Below are 20,494 nucleotides of genomic sequence, written 5' to 3'. Positions count from 1 at the left end.
GGTTTGCCCCGGGTGCGCACCTTCGCCAGGGTGCGCACCTTGATGCGCACGCCTTGGCTGGGCTGCGCACCTTGGTGGGCGCCATGGTGCGCACCTTTCGTGCGCTCCAAGGTGCGCACGAAGTCGGAGCTCGGTTTGCCCCGGGTGCGCACCTTGGTGGGCGCCATGGTGCACTCCGAGGTGCCCAAGATTGGTGCGCACCAAGGAGCGCTCCGAAGTGCGCTCCAAGGTGCGCGCGAAGTCGAAAGTTGGGTTAATTGTCCGGTTTGCCTCGGGTGCGCACCTTGCGTGCACCTTCGCCAGGGTGGGCGCCTTGGTGCGCACACCTTGGCTGGGCTGCGCACACCTTGGCACCCGCGTTTCCTTCATTTTAAATTTTTTTTTTTTACAATCTCTCAAGTGGGAAATTCTATAATCTCAACTTTTTTTGCCTTTTCAGGAAACTTTTGAATGGAGCGCATCATTGGTGCGCTCCGAAGTGTGCTCCAAAGCTCTCTCCAGCTGCGTGCACCTGCCCCGGCCGCGCACCCGGCCCCGCCCAGCTTCGCTCACCTGTCCCGGGCGTCTGGTGCGGAACCTTAGAGTAAGAAACATCACCGTGCACCTTGGCCAACGTGCGCGACTCGACCGAGCGCGCACTGGCCGAGGTGCACACCGATTTCACCTGGGTGCGCGCGCAGCACCTCGGGCGCACCGGGGTGCGCGCACAACGCCCGGGTTGCACCGTGGCCTGTGTGCTCGGGGCGCCTCGGGTGCGCGCTCGGTGTCGCCCCCGCGCGCGCGGTAGTGCGGGCAGCGCACCCCGGCCCGGCCCGGCCCCGACGAGAACGCAAACGGGCAAAAGGTTTATTCAAATAGCATTGCGATGCCCGGCGAAAAACTAAAAAAGGGTGCAACACCGGGACTTCCCGGGAGGTCACCCATCCCAGTACTACTCCGGCCCAAGCGCGCTTAACTGCGGAGTTCTGATGGGATCCGGTGCACTAACGCTGGTATGATCGCACCCGTTATGAGCTTGTCGCAGTGTGTACTTAGCAAACCGCGACCCACGTGCGAATCCACCCCGGCCACCCACCCCCGTCGAGGTGCACACCCTCCCTCGCGAAGTGCGCCCCGTTCGCCAAGTGTGAGCCCTGCCCGGGTGCGCGCACCTTGCTAGGGCGTCGGGTGTGCACCCGGCCCGGCCTACGTGCGTGCACCTGTAGGGGGCGTCGTGTGCGTGCAGTGTCCCGTCTGCAACGCGGTGCCCACACACCACCTCGGGCGCAACGACCTGCGCTCACATGTGGGCCGAGTGCACCTTGGTGCATGTTCGGGGCGCCTCGGGTGCACGCTCGATCTTGCCCCGGTGCACCAAGGCGCTCGGTTTGCCCCGGGTGCGCACTTGGTGCAAGGTGGGCACCCAAAATAGGGATCAAGCACCAAAACACAAGTTTCGGGATGCAAAATGGGACCCAAGGACCACAAATGCGTTCCAAGACCCATGATGGGTCCACGAGAACAAAAATGTGTTCCGAGACTTAATAAACAAATATTGGGTTTTAGGAGAAGAAACATGCTCTGATGCCCAAAACGAGAATCGACCCCGAAAAGGCCACAGGCCAAAAGTGGGATGCGAGACAAAAAAAAATGGGACCCGAGGACCAAAATTGGGTTCCCAGGTCGAAGACAGGGCAACCGGACAAGAAACGACCTCTAAGGCTCGAAATGAGTCCCGACGACTAAAACTTGACAAGAAGCACCCATCAGGCACCCAACTCGACACCCATGGGATGCCGACCCACCCGGGCTTCCACCTAGCACACCTTGGCACCCACCCACCCTCGCACCCAACCTCGCACCCAACTTAGCACCTTTGAACCCACATTGGCACTCACCCTGACCCTGGCACCTTGGAACCCACATTGGCACTCACCTTGACCCTGGCACCCACCTTTGCACTCACCTTGGGACCCACCCTGGCTCCCACCTCGGCACCCACCCAGACACCCACCTTGGTTCCTTGGCACCCACCTTGGATCCTTGGCACCCACCCCGACACCCACCTTGGCACGCAACTTGGCTACTTGCCACCCACCTTGGCTCCTTGACGCCCACCCCGACAACCACCCCGTGACCTACCCTGGCTAGGGTTGGTGCACACCCACCCTGGTGCCCACCTTGGCACCCACCCTATGACCCACCTTGGCACGCACCTTAGTACCCACCCCGTTACCCACCCTAGGACCCACCCCGTGACCCACCTTGGCCAGGGTGGGTGCCTTGGTGCGCACAACTTGCCTGGGCTGCACACCAGGGCGGGCTCAAGATGGCACCCGCGTTCCGTTTTTTTCACTATCTTTCAAAACGGAAATTTTAAAATCTCATTTTTTTCTTTTTTTTGCCTTTTCTGGAAATTAGTGAAGGCAGCGCATCAAAGGTGCGCAATGCTGGTGCGAACCCGGGAGCGCTCCGATGTGTGCTCCAAGGTGCGGCGTGCACGAAGTCCGAGCCCGGTTTGCCCCGGGTGCGCACCTCGCGTGCACCTTCGCCGGGGTGAGCACCTTGGCTGGGTTGCGCGCCCTGGTGCGTACCAAGGAGCGCTCTGAAGTGTGCTCCAAGGTGCGGCGTGCACGAAGTCGGAGCCCGGTTTGCCCCGGGTGTGCACCTCGGGTGCGCACCTCGCGTGCACCTTCGCTGCGGTGGGCACCTTGGCTGGGTTGCGCGCCTTGGTGGGCACCATGCAGTGCACGAAGTCGGAGCCCGGTTTGCCCCGGGCGCGCACCTCCGCCAGGGTGGGCACCTTGGTGCGCACAACTTGCCTGGGCTGCGCATCAGGAAGGGCTCAAGATGGCACCCGCGTTCCGTTTTTTTCACTATCTTTCAGAACGGAAATTTTAAAATATCGTTTTTTTTTGCCTTTTCTGGAAATTAGTGAAGGCAGCGCATCAAAGGTGCGCAACGCTGGTGCGAACCTGGGAGCGCTCCGATGTGTGCTCCAAGGTGCGGCGTGCACGAAGTCGGAGCCCGGTTTGCCTCGGGTGCGCCCTGGTGGGCACCATGGTGCGCACCAAGGAGCGCTCCGAAGTGTGCTCCAAGGTGCGGCCTGCACGAAGTCGGAGCCCGGTTTGCCCCGGGTGTGCACCTCGGGTGGGCACCTTGGTGCGCATGCCTTGCCTGGGCTGCGCACCAGGGCGGGCTCAAGATGGCACCCGCGTTCCTTTTTTTTCACTATCTTTCAAAACGGAAATTTTAAAATCTCATTTTTTTTTGCCTTTTTCTGGAAATTAGTGAAGGCAGCGCATCAAAGGTGCGCACCTCGCTGCCCACCACGGTGCGCAACGCCGGTGGGCACCCGGGAGTGCTTCGAAGTGTGCTCCAAGGTGCTGCGTGCACGTTGTCGGAGCCCGGTTTGCCCCGGGTGCGCACCTCGCGTGCACCTTCGTCGGGGTGGGCACCTTGGCTTGGTTTGCCCCGGCTGCGCTCCGAAGCGGGGTTATTGGAGCGCCGCCTCTTTTTTTGTCGGAGCGTTTGGTGGGGTTTCTCGCATTGGCTCTTCCGAGGCCCGGTTGCCACCCTGGCGCGCACGAAGTCGGAAGTAGGGTTAATTGCCCGGGTGCGCACCTTTGCCAGGGTGGCACCTTACCTGGGCTGCGCACCAGGGCGGGCTCAAGATGGCACGCGCGTTCCGTTTTTTTCACTATCTTTCAAAACGGAAATTTTAAAATCTCCTTTTTTTTTTGCCTTTTCTGGAAATTAGTGAAGGCAGCGCATCAAAGGTGCGCACCTCGCTGCCCACCTTGGTGTGCTCTGAGGTGCGCACCCGGGAGCGCTACGAAGTGTGCTCCAAGGTGCGGCGTGCACGTTGTCGGAGCCCGGTTTGCCCCGGGTGCGCACCTCGCCTGCACCTTGGCCGGGGTGGGCACCTTGGCTGGGTTTGCCCAGGGTGCGCTCCGAAGCGGGGTTACTGGAGCGCCCCCTCTTTTTTTGTCAGAGAGTTTGGTGGGGTTTCTCGCATTGGCTCTTCCCAGGCCCGGTTGTTGGGTGCGCTCCCACCCTGGCGCGCGCGAAGTTGGAAGTTGGGTTAATTGCCCGGGCGCGCACCTTCGCCAGGGTGGGCACCTTGGTGCGCAAACCTTGGCTGGGCTGCGCACCAGGGCGGGCTCAAGATGGCACCAGCATTCCCTTTTTCTCACTATCTTTCAAAACGGAAATTTTAAAATCTCGTTTTTTTTTTGCCTTTTATGGAAATTAGTGAAGGCATCGCATCAAAGGTGCGCACCTCGCTGCCCACCTTGGTGTGCTCCGAGGTGCCCACCACGGTGCGCAACGCCGGTGCGAACCCGGGAGCGCCCCGATGTGTGCTCCAAGGTGCGGCGTGCACGAAGTCGGACCCCGGTTTGCCCCGGGTGCGCACCTCGCGTGCACCTTGGTGCGCACACCTTGGCTGGGTTGCGCGGCCTGGTGGGCACCATGGTGCGCACCAAGGAGCGCTCCGAAGTGTGCTCCAAGGTGCGGCGTGCACGAAGTCGGAGCCCGGTTTGCCCCGGGTGCGCACCTTCGCCGCGGTGGGCACCATGGCGTGCACGAAGTCGGAGCCCGGTTTGCCCCGGGTGCGCACCTCGCGTGCACCTTCGCCGGGGTGGGCACCTCGGCTGGGTTGCGCGCCCTGGTGCGCACCAAGGAGCGCTCTGAAGTGTGCTCCAAGGTGCGGCGTGCACGAAGTCGGAGCCCGGTTTGCCCCGGGTGTGCACCTCGGGTGCGCACCTCGCGTGCACCTTCGCTGCGGTGGGCACCTTGGCTGGGTTGCGCGCCTTGGTGGGCACCATGCAGTGCACGAAGTCGGAGCCCGGATTGCCCCGGGCGCGCACCTCCGCCAGGGTGGGCACCTTGGTGCGCACAACTTGCCTGGGCTGCGCACCAGGAAGGGCTCAAGATGGCACCCGCGTTCCGTTTTTTTCACTATCTTTCAGAACGGAAATTTTAAAATCTCGTTTTTTTTTGCCTTTTCTTGAAATTAGTGAAGGCAGCGCATCAAAGGTGCGCAACGCTGGTGCGAACCTGGGAGCGCTCCGATGTGTGCTCCAAGGTGCGGCGTGCACGAAGTCGGACCCCGGTTTGCCCCGGGTGCGCACCTCGCGTGCACCTTGGTGCGCACACCTTGGCTGGGTTGCGCGCCCTGGTGGGCACCATGGTGCGCACCAAGGAGCGCTCCGAAGTGTGCTCCAAGGTGCGGCGTGCACGAAGTCGGAGCCCGGTTTGCCCCGGGTGCGCACCTCGCGTGCACCTTCGCCGCGGTGGGCACCATGGCGTGCACGAAGTCGGAGCCCGGTTTGCCCCGGGTGCGCACCTCGCGTGCACCTTCGCCGGGGTGGGCACCTTGGTGTGCAGACCTTGGCTGGGTTGCGCGCCCTGGTGGGCACCATGGTGCGCACCAAGGAGCGCTCCGAAGTGTGCTCCAAGGTGCGGCCTGCACGAAGTCGGAGCCCGGTTTGCCCCGGGTGTGCACCTCGGGTGGGCACCTTGGTGCGCATGCCTTGCCTGGGCTGCGCACCAGGGCGGGCTCAAGATGGCACCCGCGTTCCTTTTTTTTCACTATCTTTCAAAACGGAAATTTTAAAATCTCATTTTTTTTTGCCTTTTTCTGGAAATTAGTGAAGGCAGCGCATCAAAGGTGCGCACCTCGCTGCCCACCACGGTGCGCAACGCCGGTGGGCACCCGGGAGTGCTTCGAAGTGTGCTCCAAGGTGCTGCGTGCACGTTGTCGGAGCCCGGTTTGCCCCGGGTGCGCACCTCGCGTGCACCTTCGTCGGGGTGGGCACCTTGGCTGGGTTTGCCCCGGCTGCGCTCCGAAGCGGGGTTATTGGAGCGCCGCCTCTTTTTTTGTCGGAGCGTTTGGTGGGGTTTCTCGCATTGGCTCTTCCGAGGCCCGGTTGCCACCCTGGCGCGCACGAAGTCGGAAGTAGGGTTAATTGCCCGGGTGCGCACCTTTGCCAGGGTGGGCACCTTACCTGGGCTGCGCACCAGGGCGGGCTCAAGATGGCACGCGCGTTCCGTTTTTTTCACTATCTTTCAAAACGGAAATTTTAAAATCTCCTTTTTTTTTTGCCTTTTCTGGAAATTAGTGAAGGCAGCGCATCAAAGGTGCGCACCTCGCTGCCCACCTTGGTGTGCTCTGAGGTGCGCACCCGGGAGCGCTACGAAGTGTGCTCCAAGGTGCGGCGTGCACGTTGTCGGAGCCCGGTTTGCCCCGGGTGCGCACCTCGCCTGCACCTTGGCCGGGGTGGGCACCTTGGCTGGGTTTGCCCAGGGTGCGCTCCGAAGCGGGGTTACTGGAGCGCCCCCTCTTTTTTTGTCAGAGCGTTTGGTGGGGTTTCTCGCATTGGCTCTTCCCAGGCCCGGTTGTTGGGTGCGCTCCCACCCTGGCGCGCGCGAAGTTGGAAGTTGGATTAATTGCCCGGGCGCGCACCTTCGCCAGGGTGGGCACCTTGGTGCGCACACCTTGGCTGGGCTGCGCACCAGGGCGGGCTCAAGATGGCACCAGCATTCCCTTTTTCTCACTATCTTTCAAAACGGAAATTTTAAAATCTCGTTTTTTTTTTGCCTTTTATGGAAATTAGTGAAGGCATCGCATCAAAGGTGCGCACCTCGCTGCCCACCTTGGTGTGCTCCGAGGTGCCCACCACGGTGCGCAACGCCGGTGCGAACCCGGGAGCGCCCCGATGTGTGCTCCAAGGTGCGGCGTGCACGAAGTCGGACCCCGGTTTGCCCCGGGTGCGCACCTCGCGTGCACCTTGGTGCGCACACCTTGGCTGGGTTGCGCGGCCTGGTGGGCACCATGGTGCGCACCAAGGAGCGCTCCGAAGTGTGCTCCAAGGTGCGGCGTGCACGAAGTCGGAGCCCGGTTTGCCCCGGGTACGCACCTCGCGTGCACCTTCGCCGGGGTGGGCACCTCGGCTGGGTTGCGCGCCCTGGTGCGCACCAAGGAGCGCTCCGAAGTGTGCTCCAAGGTGCGGCGTGCACGAAGTCGGAGCCCGGTTTGCCCCGGGTGCGCACCTTCGCCGCGGTGCGCACCATGGCGTGCACGAAGTCGGAGCCCGGTTTGCCCCGGGTGCGCACCTCGCGTGCACCTTCGGCGGGGTTGCGCGCCCTGGTGGGCACCATGGTGCGCACCAAGGAGCGCTCCGAAGTGTGCTCCAAGGTGCGGCGTGCACGAAGTCGGAGCCCGGTTTGCCCCGGGTGCGCACCTCGCGTGCACCTTCGGCGGGGTTGCGCGCCCTGGTGGGCACCATGGTGCGCACCAAGGAGCGCTCCGAAGTGTGCTCCAAGGTGCGGCGTGCACGAAGTCGGAGCCCGGTTTGCCCCGGGTGCGCACCTCGCGTGCACCTTCGCCGCGGTGGGCACCATGGCGTGCACGAAGTCGGAGCCCGGTTTGCCCCGGGTGCGCACCTCGCGTGCACCTTCGCCGGGGTGGGCACCTCGGCTGGGTTGCGCGCCCTGGTGCGCACCAAGGAGCGCTCCGAAGTGTGCTCCAAGGTGCGGCGTGCACGAAGTCGGAGCCCGGTTTGCCCCGGGTGCGCACCTCGCGTGCACCTTCGCCAGGGTGGGCACCTCGGTGCGCACACCTTCTCAATGTTTTCTTGCCTTTTCTGGAAATTGGTGAAGGCAGCGCATCAAAGGTGCGCACCTCGGTGTGCTCCGAGGTGCGAACCCGAGAGCGCTCCGAGGTGCCCACGAAGTCGAAAGTCGGGTTAATTGCATTGTTTTCCCCGGGTGCGCTCCGAGGTGCGCAACATCGGCGCGCACCAAGGAGGGCTCCGAAGTGTGCTCCAAGGTGCGCACGATGGCGTGCACCTCTGGTGCGCACGATTCGGAGCTCGGTTTGACCGGGGTGCGCACACCTTGGCTGGGTTGCGCACCTTTTGTGCGCTCCAAGGTGCGCACGAAGTCGGAGCTCGGTTTGCCCCGGGTGCGCACCTTCGCCAGGGTGCGCACCTTGATGCGCACGCCTTGGCTGGGCTGCGCACCTTGGTGGGCGCCATGGTGCGCACCTTTCGTGCGCTCCAAGGTGCGCACGAAGTCGGAGCTCGGTTTGCCCCGGGTGCGCACCTTGGTGGGCGCCATGGTGCACTCCGAGGTGCCCAAGATTGGTGCGCACCAAGGAGCGCTCCGAAGTGCGCTCCAAGGTGCGCGCGAAGTCGAAAGTTGGGTTAATTGTCCGGTTTGCCTCGGGTGCGCACCTTGCGTGCACCTTCGCCAGGGTGGGCGCCTTGGTGCGCACACCTTGGCTGGGCTGCGCACACCTTGGCACCCGCGTTTCCTTCATTTTAAATTTTTTTTTTTTACAATCTCTCAAGTGGGAAATTCTATAATCTCAACTTTTTTTGCCTTTTCAGGAAACTTTTGAATGGAGCGCATCATTGGTGCGCTCCGAAGTGTGCTCCAAAGCTCTCTCCAGCTGCGTGCACCTGCCCCGGCCGCGCACCCGGCCCCGCCCAGCTTCGCTCACCTGTCCCGGGCGTCTGGTGCGGAACCTTAGAGTAAGAAACATCACCGTGCACCTTGGCCAACGTGCGCGACTCGACCGAGCGCGCACTGGCCGAGGTGCACACCGATTTCACCTGGGTGCGCGCGCAGCACCTCGGGCGCACCGGGGTGCGCGCACAACGCCCGGGTTGCACCGTGGCCTGTGTGCTCGGGGTGCCTCGGGTGCGCGCTCGGTGTCGCCCCCGCGCGCGCGGTAGTGCGGGCAGCGCACCCCGGCCCGGCCCGGCCCCGACGAGAACGCAAACGGGCAAAAGGTTTATTCAAATAGCATTGCGACGCCCGGCGAAAAACTAAAAAAGGGTGCAACACCGGGACTTCCCGGGAGGTCACCCATCCCAGTACTACTCCGGCCCAAGCGCGCTTAACTGCGGAGTTCTGATGGGATCCGGTGCACTAATGCTGGTATGATCGCACCCGTTATGAGCTTGTCGCAGTGTGTACTTAGCAAACCGCGACCCACGTGCGAATCCACCCCGGCCACCCACCCCCGTCGAGGTGCACACCCTCCCTCGCGAAGTGCGCCCCGTTCGCCAAGTGTGAGCCCTGCCCGGGTGCGCGCACCTTGCTAGGGCGTCGGGTGTGCACCCGGCCCGGCCTACGTGCGTGCACCTGGAGGGGGCGTCGTGTGCGTGCAGTGTCCCGTCTGCAACGCGGTGCCCACACACCACCTCGGGCGCAACGACCTGCGCTCACATGTGGGCCGAGTGCACCTTGGTGCATGTTCGGGGCGCCTCGGGTGCACGCTCGATCTTGCCCCGGTGCACCAAGGCGCTCGGTTTGCCCCGGGTGCGCACTTGGTGCAAGGTGGGCACCCAAAATAGGGATCAAGCACCAAAACACAAGTTTCGGGATGCAAAATGGGACCCAAGGACCACAAATGCGTTCCAAGACCCATGATGGGTCCACGAGAACAAAAATGTGTTCCGAGACTTAATAAACAAATATTGGGTTTTAGGAGAAGAAACATGCTCTGATGCCCAAAACGAGAATCGACCCCGAAAAGGCCACAGGCCAAAAGTGGGATGCGAGACAAAAAAAAATGGGACCGAGGACCAAAATTGGGTTCCCAGGTCGGAAGACAGGGCAACCGGACAAGAAACGACCTCTAAGGCTCGAAATGAGTCCCGACGACTAAAACTTGACAAGAAGCACCCATCAGGCACCCAACTCGACACCCATGGGATGCCGACCCACCCGGGCTTCCACCTAGCACACCTTGGCACCCACCCACCCTCGCACCCAACCTCGCACCCAACTTAGCACCTTTGAACCCACATTGGCACTCACCCTGACCCTGGCACCTTGGAACCCACATTGGCACTCACCTTGACCCTGGCACCCACCTTTGCACTCACCTTGGGACCCACCCTGGCTCCCACCTCGGCACCCACCCAGACACCCACCTTGGTTCCTTGGCACCCACCTTGGATCCTTGGCACCCACCCCGACACCCACCTTGGCACGCAACTTGGCTACTTGCCACCCACCTTGGCTCCTTGACGCCCACCCCGACAACCACCCCGTGACCTACCCTGGCTAGGGTTGGTGCACACCCACCCTGGTGCCCACCTTGGCACCCACCCTATGACCCACCTTGGCACGCACCTTAGTACCCACCCCGTTACCCACCCTAGGACCCACCCCGTGACCCACCTTGGCCAGGGTGGGTGCACCCACCCTGGTGCCCACCTTGGCACCCACCCATCCTAGCACCCAGCCTGTGACCGGGCTTGGAACCCAACCTTGCACCCGCACCCGTCTTGGCCAGTGTGGGTGCGCACCCATCCTGGCACCCACGTTGTGACACACCCTTTAACCCACGCACCCTAGCACCCACGTTGGCACCCACCTTGGAACCCAACCTAGCAACTTGGCACCCACCCCGTGACCCACCTTGGCATCCACCATAGCAGTCGCCGACTTGGCACCCACCTCGGCACCCACCTTGACACTTGTGGACCCACCTTGCCACTCACCCTAGCATCGACCCATCCTAGCACCCACCCTGGCACCTTTGCACCCTAGCACTCACCCATCCTAGCACCTAACCTGTGACCCACCTTGACACTCACCCTCGCACCCACCTTGGAACCCAACCTAGCACCCACCCACCCTGACACCAACCCTAGCACCTACCCACCCTTGCACCCACCCTGTGACCCATCTTGGCACCCACCCATCCTACCACTCAACCTATCACCCACCTTCTCACCCACCTTGGCATCCACCTTAGCACCCACCCACACTGGCACCTTGGCACCCACCTCGGGCAAGGTGGGTGCACACCCACCCTGGCACCCAATTTAGAACCCACCGAGCATGTTACCCACCTTGGCACCCACATTGCAGCCCACCCTAGTACCCACCCTATGACCCACATTGGCATCCACACCCTAGCACCCAGGCACCTCGACACCCGCCTTGACACCCACCCTAGCACTGAACCTGTGACCCACCTTGGAACTCACCCTAGAACCCACCCACCCTGTGAACCACCTTGGCATCCACCTTAGCACCCACCCACCTTGGCACCCACTCTAGCACTCACCCATCCTAACACCCAACTTGTTACCCACCTTGGCACCCGCCCTCGCGTCCACCTTGAAACCCACCCTAGCACCCACCCACGCAGGAGCCCACCTTGGCACCCAACCTAACACCCACGCATCCTGGCACCCAACTTGTGACCCACCTTGGAACCCACCCTAGTACCCACCTTTGAACCCACTATATCACCAACCCACCTTGGCACCCACCCTATGACCCTCTTTGGAATCCACCCTAGCACGCACCCACCCTGGCACCCACCATGGAGCGCACCCTAGCACCCACCCACCTCGGCACGCACCTCAACACCCACCTTGGTGTGCGCACTGCGCCAACCTCTCAAAGACCCTATGTGGTGCGCTCCAAAGTGTACACCTTTGGTGCGCTCCAAGGTGCGCACCTTTGGTGCACACCGAGGTGCACACCAAAGTGTGCACCGAGGTGAGCACCAAAGTGCACTCCAGGGTGCACACCAAGGCGTGCACCTTTGGTGCGGTCAATGCAAACGAATTCGGAAGTTGGGGTCGATGTCCTAATCGCTGCTGCAGACTACACGTATGAGAATCGGACAAATAGCTTTATATAGGGGAGGTGTTGCGTTTGATGGGTCGACTCCCCTGGTTGTGTGCACTGCACCAACTTCAAAGACCCTGTCTTGTTTAAGAAGTCAAAAGTTGGGGTGGATGTCCTAATCATTGCTGCAGTCTACGCATGTATGAGAATCAGACAAATAGCTTATATAGGGGAGGTGTTGCATTCGGTGGGTTGACTCCCCTGGTTGTGCGCACTGCGCCAACCTCAAAGACCCCGCATAGCAGAAGAAGTCGGAAGTCGGATTTTGGTGAGCACCAAGGCGTGCACCTTTGGTGCGGTCAACGCAGACGAATTCAGAAGTTGGGGTGGATGTCCTAATCGTTGTTGCAGGCTACACATGTATGAGAATCAGACAAATAGCTTATATAGGGGAGGTGTTGGGTTTGATGGGTCAACTCCCTTGGTTGTGCGCATTACGCCAACCTCAAAGACCTTGTTTTCGTTAAGAAGTCAAAAGTTGGGGTCAATGTCCTAATGGCTCCTGCAGGCTACACATGTATGAGAATCGGACAAATAGCTTATATAGGGGAGGTGTTGGGTTTGATGGGTCGACTCCCCTGGTTGTGCGCATTACGTCAACCTCAAAGACCTTGTTTTCGTTAAGAAGTCAAAAGTTGGGGTCGATGTCCTAATTGCTCCTGTAGACTACACATGTATGAGAATCAGACAAATAGCTTATATAGGGGAGGTGTTGGGTTTGATGGGTTGACTCCCCTAGTTGTTCGCATTACACCAACCTCAAAGACCTTGTTTTCGTTTAGAAGCCGAAAGTTGGGGTCGATGTCCTAATTGCTCCTGCAGGCTACGCATGTATGAGAATCAGACAAATAGCTTATATAGGGGAGGTGTTGGGTTTGATGGGTCGACTCCCCTGGTTGTGCGCATTGCGCCAACCTCAAAGACCCTGCATTGCGGATGAAGTCGAAAGTCAGAGTTTGGTGTGCTACAAGGTGTGGTCGAAGGTGCTCACCTAGGTGTGCACCTTTGGAGCACAGGAAAAGTGCCCTCCAAAAGTGCGCACCTTTGGAGTGCACAAAAGTGCCCTCCAAAAGTGCGCACCTTTGGAGCGCAGAAAAGTGCCCTCCAAAAAGTGCCCTCCAAAAGTGCGCACCTTTGGAGCGCAGAAAAGTGCCCTCCAAAAAGTGCCCTCCAAAAGTGCGCACCTTTGGAGCGCAGAAAAGTGCCCTCCAAAAAGTGCCCTCCAAAAGTGCGCACCTTTGGAGCGCAGAAAAGTGCCCTCCAAAAAGTGCCCTCCAAAAGTGCGCACCTTTGGAGCGCAGAAAAGTGCCCTCCAAAAAGTGCCCTCCAAAAGTGCGCACCTTTGGAGCGCAGAAAAGTGCCCTCCAAAAAGTGCCCTCCAAAAGTGCGCACCTTTGGAGCGCAGAAAAGTGCCCTCCAAAAAGTGCCCTCCAAAAGTGCGCACCTTTGGAGCGCAGAAAAGTGCCCTCCAAAAAGTGCCCTCCAAAAGTGCGCACCTTTGGAGCGCAGAAAAGTGCCCTCCAAAAAGTGCCCTCCAAAAGTGCGCACCTTTGGAGCGCAGAAAAGTGCCCTCCAAAAGTGCGCACTTTTGGTGCGCACCAAGGCGCTGGTTCGGTCGTTGCAGGCGAGTTCGGAAGTTGGGGTCGATGTCCTGAGCGGAGGTGCAAACTACACAGGTGTCGGAATCGGACAAATAGCTTATATAGGGGAGGTGTATGCTTCGATGGGTCGACTCCCCAGGTTGAGCGCACCGCGCCAACCTCAAAGACCCTACGGTATGGATGAAGTCGGAAGTTGGGTCCGATGACCGATTCGATTAGTAGGTATGCTCATGAGGTCGGAATTTGGGTCCGATGACCTGCCATGTGCAGGAAGGCGAATGTTGACACTGTGCGTTGCAAGGTGCACACCAAGGCGCTGGTGCGGTCTTTTTAGTCGAGTTCGGAAGTTGGGGTCGATGTCCTGATCGGAGGTGCAAGCTACACAGGTGTGGGAATCGGACAAATAGCTTATATAGGGGAGGTGTATGCTTCGTTGGGTCGACTCCCCGGGTTGAGCGCACCGCGCCAACCTCAAAGACCCTACGGTATGGATGAAGTCGGAAGTTGGGTCCGATGACCGATTCGATATGTAGGCATACTCGCGAGGTCGGAATTTGGGTCCGATGACCTGCCACGTGCAGGAAGGCGAATGTTGGCACTGTGCGTTGCAAGGTGCGCACCAAGGCGCTGGTTCGGTCGTTGGAGGCGAGTTCGGAAGTTGGGGTCGATGTCTTGATCGGAGGTGCAAACTACACAGGTGTGGGAATCGGACAAATAGCTTATATAGGGGAGGTGTATGCTTCGTTGGGTCGACTCCCCGGGTTGAGCGCACCGCGCCAACCTCAAAGACCCTACGGTATGGATGAAGTCGGAAGTTGGGTCCGATGACCGATTCGATATGTAGGCATACTCGCGAGGTCGGAATTTGGGTCCGATGACCTGCCATGTGCAGGAAGGCGAATGTTGGGACTGTGCGTCGCAAGGTGCGCACCAAGGCGCTGGTGCCGTCGTTGCAGTCGAGTTCGGAAGTTGGGGTCGATGTCCTGGTCAGAGGTGCAAACTACACAGGTGTGGGAATCGGACAAATAGCTTATATAGGGGAGGTGTATGCTTCGATGGGTCGACTCCCTGGGTTGAGCGCACCGCGCCAACCTCAAAGACCCTACAGTATGGATGAAGTCGGAAGTTGGGTCCGATGACCGATTCGATACGTAGGCATATTGGCGAGGTCTGAATTTGTGTCCGATGACCTGCCATGCGCAGGAAGGCGGAATTTGGGTCCGATGACCGAGTTGATGGCGTGCCATGCGCAGAAAGGCGGAATTTGGGTCCGATGACCGAGTTGATGTTGATGGCCCGCCATGCACAGGAAGGCGGAATTTGGGTCCGATGACCGATTTGAAGGCGTGCCATACGCAAAAAGGCGGAGTTTGGGTCCGATGACCGAGTTGATATTGATGGCCCGCCATGCGCAGGAAGGCGGAATTTGGGTCCGATGACCTGACATACGCATGGAGTCCGACTCGGGGGCCGATGTTCGATTCGATGACTTGCATTGTGGGTAAAGTCGGAAGTTGTGGTCTTTGACCCGATTCGATGACCAGACTTCGGCTGCTTGAGAATCGGACAAATAACTTATATAGGGGAGGTAGTGTTCTCGAGCATCCTCCCCCCGTGCCCGTTTATGTCGATTGATGCTGGTGCTCGACTGGTTGGAGCGCTCGGATGCAAAAATCTTGCACCAGGATTTATCGATTGTGATGGACACGGCAAGTCTCCTGATTGCTATGCAGGAGCTCATCGTGAATCTCTATGCGGCCTTGGTATGGACTCGACCTGCGGAATGGTTCGGCAATGGTAGTCGCTCCAACACGTCCTTGCAATGGCCACAGAGGTGATTCGACTAGAGCTCCAGTCTAGCTTTTGGGTTGCTTGGCGGACTGGTATAGCCGCGATCGAGTTCCGGCCATGAACGTTTTAGATAGCTCTTGGGCTTTCTGGGACGGAAGTCGGAAGTTTGGGCTGTTGTCCGATTTGATGACCATTCTTCGGATGTGTGAGAATCGGACAAATAACTTATATAGGGGACTGTGTTGTCTCACGCAGCCCCCTCCGTGCCCCTCTATCTCGACCGATGTTGGTGCTTGAAAGGGTTGGGATCGCTCGGATTTATAAACGTGCACCACCATTTGTCGAGTGTGAGGGACGCGGCAGGTCTCCTAAATGCTATGCGGGCGCTCTCTGAGAATCTCTATCCGGCCTCGACACAGACTAGTCTTGCTGAATGGTTTGGCACTGGTAGTCGATCCAACACGTCGTTGTTGTGGCCGCCTAGGCGATTCGATTCGAGCCCCCGTCTAGCTTTTGGGTTGCTTGGCGGATTTTGCCCTATCCGCAAGTGAGCTCGGTCCCTAAACGTTCGAGAAACCCGATTGCTATGCGCCGACTCTCTTTCTTGCGAGCCTCCATCTAGCTTTTGGGTCTCTACGGAACGGAAGTCGGAATCTGGGACCGTTGTTTGATTCGACGAGGCAGACTACGGTTGTGCGAGAATCGGACAAATAACTTATATAGGGGAGGTGTTGACTGGAGCATTCTCCCCCGTGCCCCTCTAACTCGACCAATGCTGGCGCTCGAACGGTGGTAGCGCTCGGATTTTCATTGAGCGCCAGCATTGGTCGATTTAGAGGGGCATGCGAGATTCCCGAATGCTATGCGAGGGCTCTAACGGAAATGTCTATTGGTTTCGGTATGGATGCAATTGCGAGTGGTTCGGCAAAGGTAGTCGTTCCGATGCGTCCATGTCGTGGCCAAATCGATAATTCGATTTGAGCCCTCGTATAGCATTTGGGTCTCTCGATGTGATTCCGCATTCCAGTCCCTTTGGGCACTGCTTGAGCCGCATCCCAGGGGGTTCCCTTCCCAATAATCTGCCTCGCAACCCGATTGCTATGCGGTGAGGCTCCTCGGCCGCCTCGGAACTATCTGTGTATCAGACGCATCGCGGGATAAGGGGTTGGCAACGGTAGTCGCCCCAAGCGCGTCCGATGCTTGGACCATTCCGAGGCGGCCCTGAAGCCTCTTCCGTCTAGCCGTTGGGTCCTTCTCGCCGCATCCCTCGCCTCGCACCCCGATTGCTATGCGGTGAGGCTCCTCGGCCGCCTCGGAACTATCTGTGTATCGGACGCGTCGCGGGATAAGGGGTTGTCACTGGTAGTCGCCCCAAGCGCGTCCGATGCTTGGACCATTCCGAGGCGGCCCTGAAGCCTCTTCCGTCTAGCCGTTGGGTCCTTCTCGCCGCATCCCTCGCCTCGCACCCCGATTGCTATGCGGTGAGGCTCCTCGGCCGCCTCGGAACTATCTGTGTATCGGACGCGTCGCGGGATAAGGGGTTGTCATTGGTAGTCGCCCCAAGCGCGTCCGATGCTTGGACCATTCCGAGGCGGCCCTGAAGCCTCTTCCGTCTAGCCGTTGGGTCCTTCTCGCCGCATCCCTCGCCTCGCACCCCGATTGCTATGCGGTGAGGCTCCTCGGCCGCCTCGGAACTATCTGTGTATCGGACGCGTCGCGGGATAAGGGGTTGTCACTGGTAGTCGCCCCAAGCGCGTCCGATGCTTGGACCATTCCGAGGCGGCCCTGAAGCCTCTTCCGTCTAGCCGTTGGGTCCTTCTCGCCGCATCCCTCGCCTCGCACCCCGATTGCTATGCGGTGAGGCTCCTCGGCCGCCTCGGAACTATCTGTGTATCGGACGCGTCGCGGGATAAGGGGTTGTCACTGGTAGTCGCCCCAAGCGCGTTCGATGCTTGGACCATTCCGAGGCGGCCCTGAAGCCTCTTCCGTCTAGCCGTTGGGTCCTTCTCGCCGCATCCCTCGCCTCGCACCCCGATTGCTATGCGGTGAGGCTCCTCGGCCGCCTTGGAACTATCTGTGTATCGGACGCGTCGCGGGATAAGGGGTTGTCACTGGTAGTCGCCCCAAGCGCGTCCGATGCTTGGACCATTCCGAGGCGGACCCGAAGCCTCTTCCGTCTAGCCGTTGGGTCCTTCTCGCCGCATCCTTCGCCTCGCACCCCGATTGCTATGCGGTGAGGCTCCTCGGCCGCCTCGGAACTATCTGTGTATCGGACGCGTCGCGGGATAAGGGGTTGTCACTGGTAGTCGCCCCAAGCGCGTCCGATGCTTGGACCATTCCGAGGCGGACCCGAAGCCTCTTCCGTCTAGCCGTTGGGTCCTTCTCGCCGCATCCCTCGCCTCGCACCCCGATTGCTATGCGGTGAGGCTCCTCGGCCGCCTTGGAACTATCTGTGTATCGGACGCGTCGCGGGATAAGGGGTTGTCACTGGTAGTCGCCCCAAGCGCGTCCGATGCTTGGACCATTCCGAGGCGGACCCGAAGCCTCTTCCGTCTAGCCGTTGGGTCCTTCTCGCCGCATCCCTCGCCTCGCACCCCGATTGCTATGCGGTGAGGCTCCTCGGCCGCCTTGGAACTATCTGTGTATCGGACGCGTCGCGGGATAAGGGGTTGTCACTGGTAGTCGCCCCAAGCGCGTCCGATGCTTGGACCATTCCGAGGCGGACCCGAAGCCTCTTCCGTCTAGCCGTTGGGTCCTTCTCGCCGCATCCCTCGCCTCGCACCCCGATTGCTATGCGGTGAGGCTCCTCGGCCGCCTTGGAACTATCTGTGTATCGGACGCGTCGCGGGATAAGGGGTTGTCACTGGTAGTCGCCCCAAGCGCGTCCGATGCTTGGACCATTCCGAGGCGGCCCCGAAGCCTCTTCCGTCTAGCCGTTGGGTCCTTCTCGCCGCATCCCTCGCCTCGCACCCCGATTGCTATGCGGTGAGGCTCCTCGGCCGCCTTGGAACTATCTGTGTATCGGACGCGTCGCGGGATAAGGGGTTGTCACTGGTAGTCGCCCCAAGCGCGTCCGATGCTTGGACCATTCCGAGGCGGCCCCGAAGCCTCTTCCGTGTAGCCGTTGGGTCCTTCTCGCCGCATCCCTCGCCTCGCACCCCGATTGCTATGCGGTGAGGCTCCTCGGCCGCCTTGGAACTATCTGTGTATCGGACGCGTCGCGGGATAAGGGGTTGTCACTGGTAGTCGCCCCAAGCGCGTCCGATGCTTGGACCATTCCGAGGCGGACCTGAAGCCTCTTCCCTCTAGCCGTTGGGGCTTTCTCGCCGCATCCCTCGCCTCGCACCCTGATTGCTATGCTGTGAGGCTCCTCGGCCGCCTTGGAACTATCTGTGTATCGGACGCATCGCGGGATAAGGGGTTGGCAGTGGTAGTCGCCCCAAGCGCATCCGATGCTTGGACCATTCCGAGGCGGCCCTGCAGCCTCTTCCGTCTAGCCGTTGGGGCCATCTCGCCGCATCCCCCACCTCGCACCACGATTGCTATGCGGTGAGGCTCCTTGGCCGCCTCGGAACTATCTGTGTATCGGACGCATCGCGGGATAAGGGGTTGTCACTGGTAGTCGCCCCAAGCGCGTCCGATGCTTGGACTATTCCGAGGCGGCCCTGCAGCCTCTTCCGTCTAGCCGTTGGGGCCATCTCGCTGCATCCCCCACCTCCTCGGCCGCCTCGGAACTATCTGTGTATCGGACGCATCGCGGGATAAGGGGTTGGCAGTGGTAGTCGCCCCAAGCGCGTCCGATGCTTGGACTATTCCGAGGCAGCCCTGCAGCCTCTTCCGTCTAGCCTTTGGGGCCATCTCGCCGCATCCCTCGCCTCGCACCCCGATTGCTAAGCGGTGAGGCTCCTCGGCCGCCTGGGAACTATCTTCGTATCGGACGCATCGCGGGATAAGGGGTTGTCACTGGTAGTCGCCCCAAGCGCGTCCGATGCTTGGACTATTCCGAGGCGGCCCTGTGGCCTCTTCCGTCTAGCCGTTGGGGCCATCTCGCCGCATCCCCCACCTCGCACCCCGATTGCTATGCGGTGAGGCTCTTCGGCCGCCTTGGAACTATCTTCGTATCGGACGCATCGCGGGATAAGGGGTTGTCACTGGTAGTGGCCCCAAGCGCGTCCGATGCTTGGACTATTCCGAGGCGGCCCTGCAGCCTCTTCCGTCTAGCCGTTGGGGCCATCTCGCCGCATCCCCCACCTCGCACCCCGATTGCTATGCGGTGAGGCTCCTCGGCCGCCTTGGAACTATCTTCGTATCGGACGCATCGCGGGATAAGGGGTTGTCACTGGTAGTCGCCCCAAGCGCGTCCGATGCTTGGACTATTCCGACGCGGCCCTGTGGCCTCTTCCGTCTAGCCGTTGGGGCCATCTCGCCGCATCCCCCACCTCGCACCCCGATTGCTATGCGGTGAGGCTCCTCGGCCGCCTTGGAACCATCTTCGTATCGGACGCATCGCGGGATAGGGGGCTGTCACTGGTAGTCGCCCCAAGCGTGTCCGATGCTTGGACCATTCCTAGGCGGCCCTGAAGCCTCTTCCGTCTAGCCGTTGGGGCCTTCCCGCCCCATCCCTCGCCTCGCACCCCCGATTGCTATGCGGTGAGGCTCCTCGGCCGCCTTGGAACCATCTGTGTATCGGACGCATCGCGGGATAAGGGGTTGGCACTGGCAGTCGCCCCAAGCGCGTCCGATGCTTGGACCATTCCGAGGTGGCCCTGAAGCCTCTTCCGTCTAGCCGTTGGGGCCTTCCCGCCCCATCCCTCGCCTCGCACCCCGATTGATATGCGGTGAGGCTCCTCGGCCGCCTTGGAACTATCTGTGTATCGGACGCATCGCGGGATAAGGGGTTGGCACTGGTAGTCGTCCCAATCGCATCCGATGCTTGGACCATTCCGAGGCGGCCCTGCAGCTCTTCCGTTTAGCCGTCGGGGCCTTCCCGCCGCATCCCTCGCCTCGCATCCCGATTCCTATGCGGTGAGTCTTCTCGGCCGCCGCGGAACTATACCTGTTATTGCTACTGCATCCTTCGGCTGGTAACCTCCTCTGCCGCCTTGGAACGTTCTCTTTGTCGGACGCGTCGCGGGATAAGGGGTTGGCACTGGTAGTCGCCCCAAGCGCGCCCGATGCATAGACCCGCTCCGAGTCGACCTTGCTTTCAGCCTCTCACATGCATAGACCTCTCTGAGTCGACCCTGCAGCCTCTCACGTTTAGCCTTTGGATCTCGCCTCACAACATGATTGCTATCCTTGATGCAATCCCTTGCCTCGAGCCCTGATTGCTTTCTTGGCTGCATCCCTCCTCTCCTCACAGCCGGTTGTCATCAACTCCTGCTTCATCCGTCGCTTCATGCATTCTGGCTGCTGGGCCCTTCCCACCGCACACCTCGATTGCTATCTCTTCTGCA

The 20,494-nt window shown here is 60.4% G+C and overlaps 2 non-coding genes across 2 annotated transcripts; both read right to left on the bottom strand.

Annotated features, from left to right (window-relative positions):
- Nucleotides 1-887: 887 nt before the first annotated feature.
- LOC131862956 (5S ribosomal RNA) lies at nucleotides 888-1,006 on the bottom strand. Its single transcript, XR_009361891.1, has one exon. It is a non-coding gene; the product is annotated as a 5S ribosomal RNA (ribosomal RNA).
- Nucleotides 1,007-8,823: 7,817 nt separating this feature from the next.
- On the bottom strand, nucleotides 8,824-8,942 carry LOC131862967 (5S ribosomal RNA). The gene has a single exon (XR_009361902.1). It is a non-coding gene; the product is annotated as a 5S ribosomal RNA (ribosomal RNA).
- Between the last annotated feature and the right edge of the window lie 11,552 nt (nucleotides 8,943-20,494).

Source organism: Cryptomeria japonica, unplaced genomic scaffold (assembly GCF_030272615.1).
Source record: "Cryptomeria japonica unplaced genomic scaffold, Sugi_1.0 HiC_scaffold_54, whole genome shotgun sequence".
NCBI lineage: Eukaryota > Viridiplantae > Streptophyta > Pinopsida > Cupressales > Cupressaceae > Cryptomeria > Cryptomeria japonica.
This window is presented reverse-complemented; position numbering and strand designations above follow the sequence as displayed.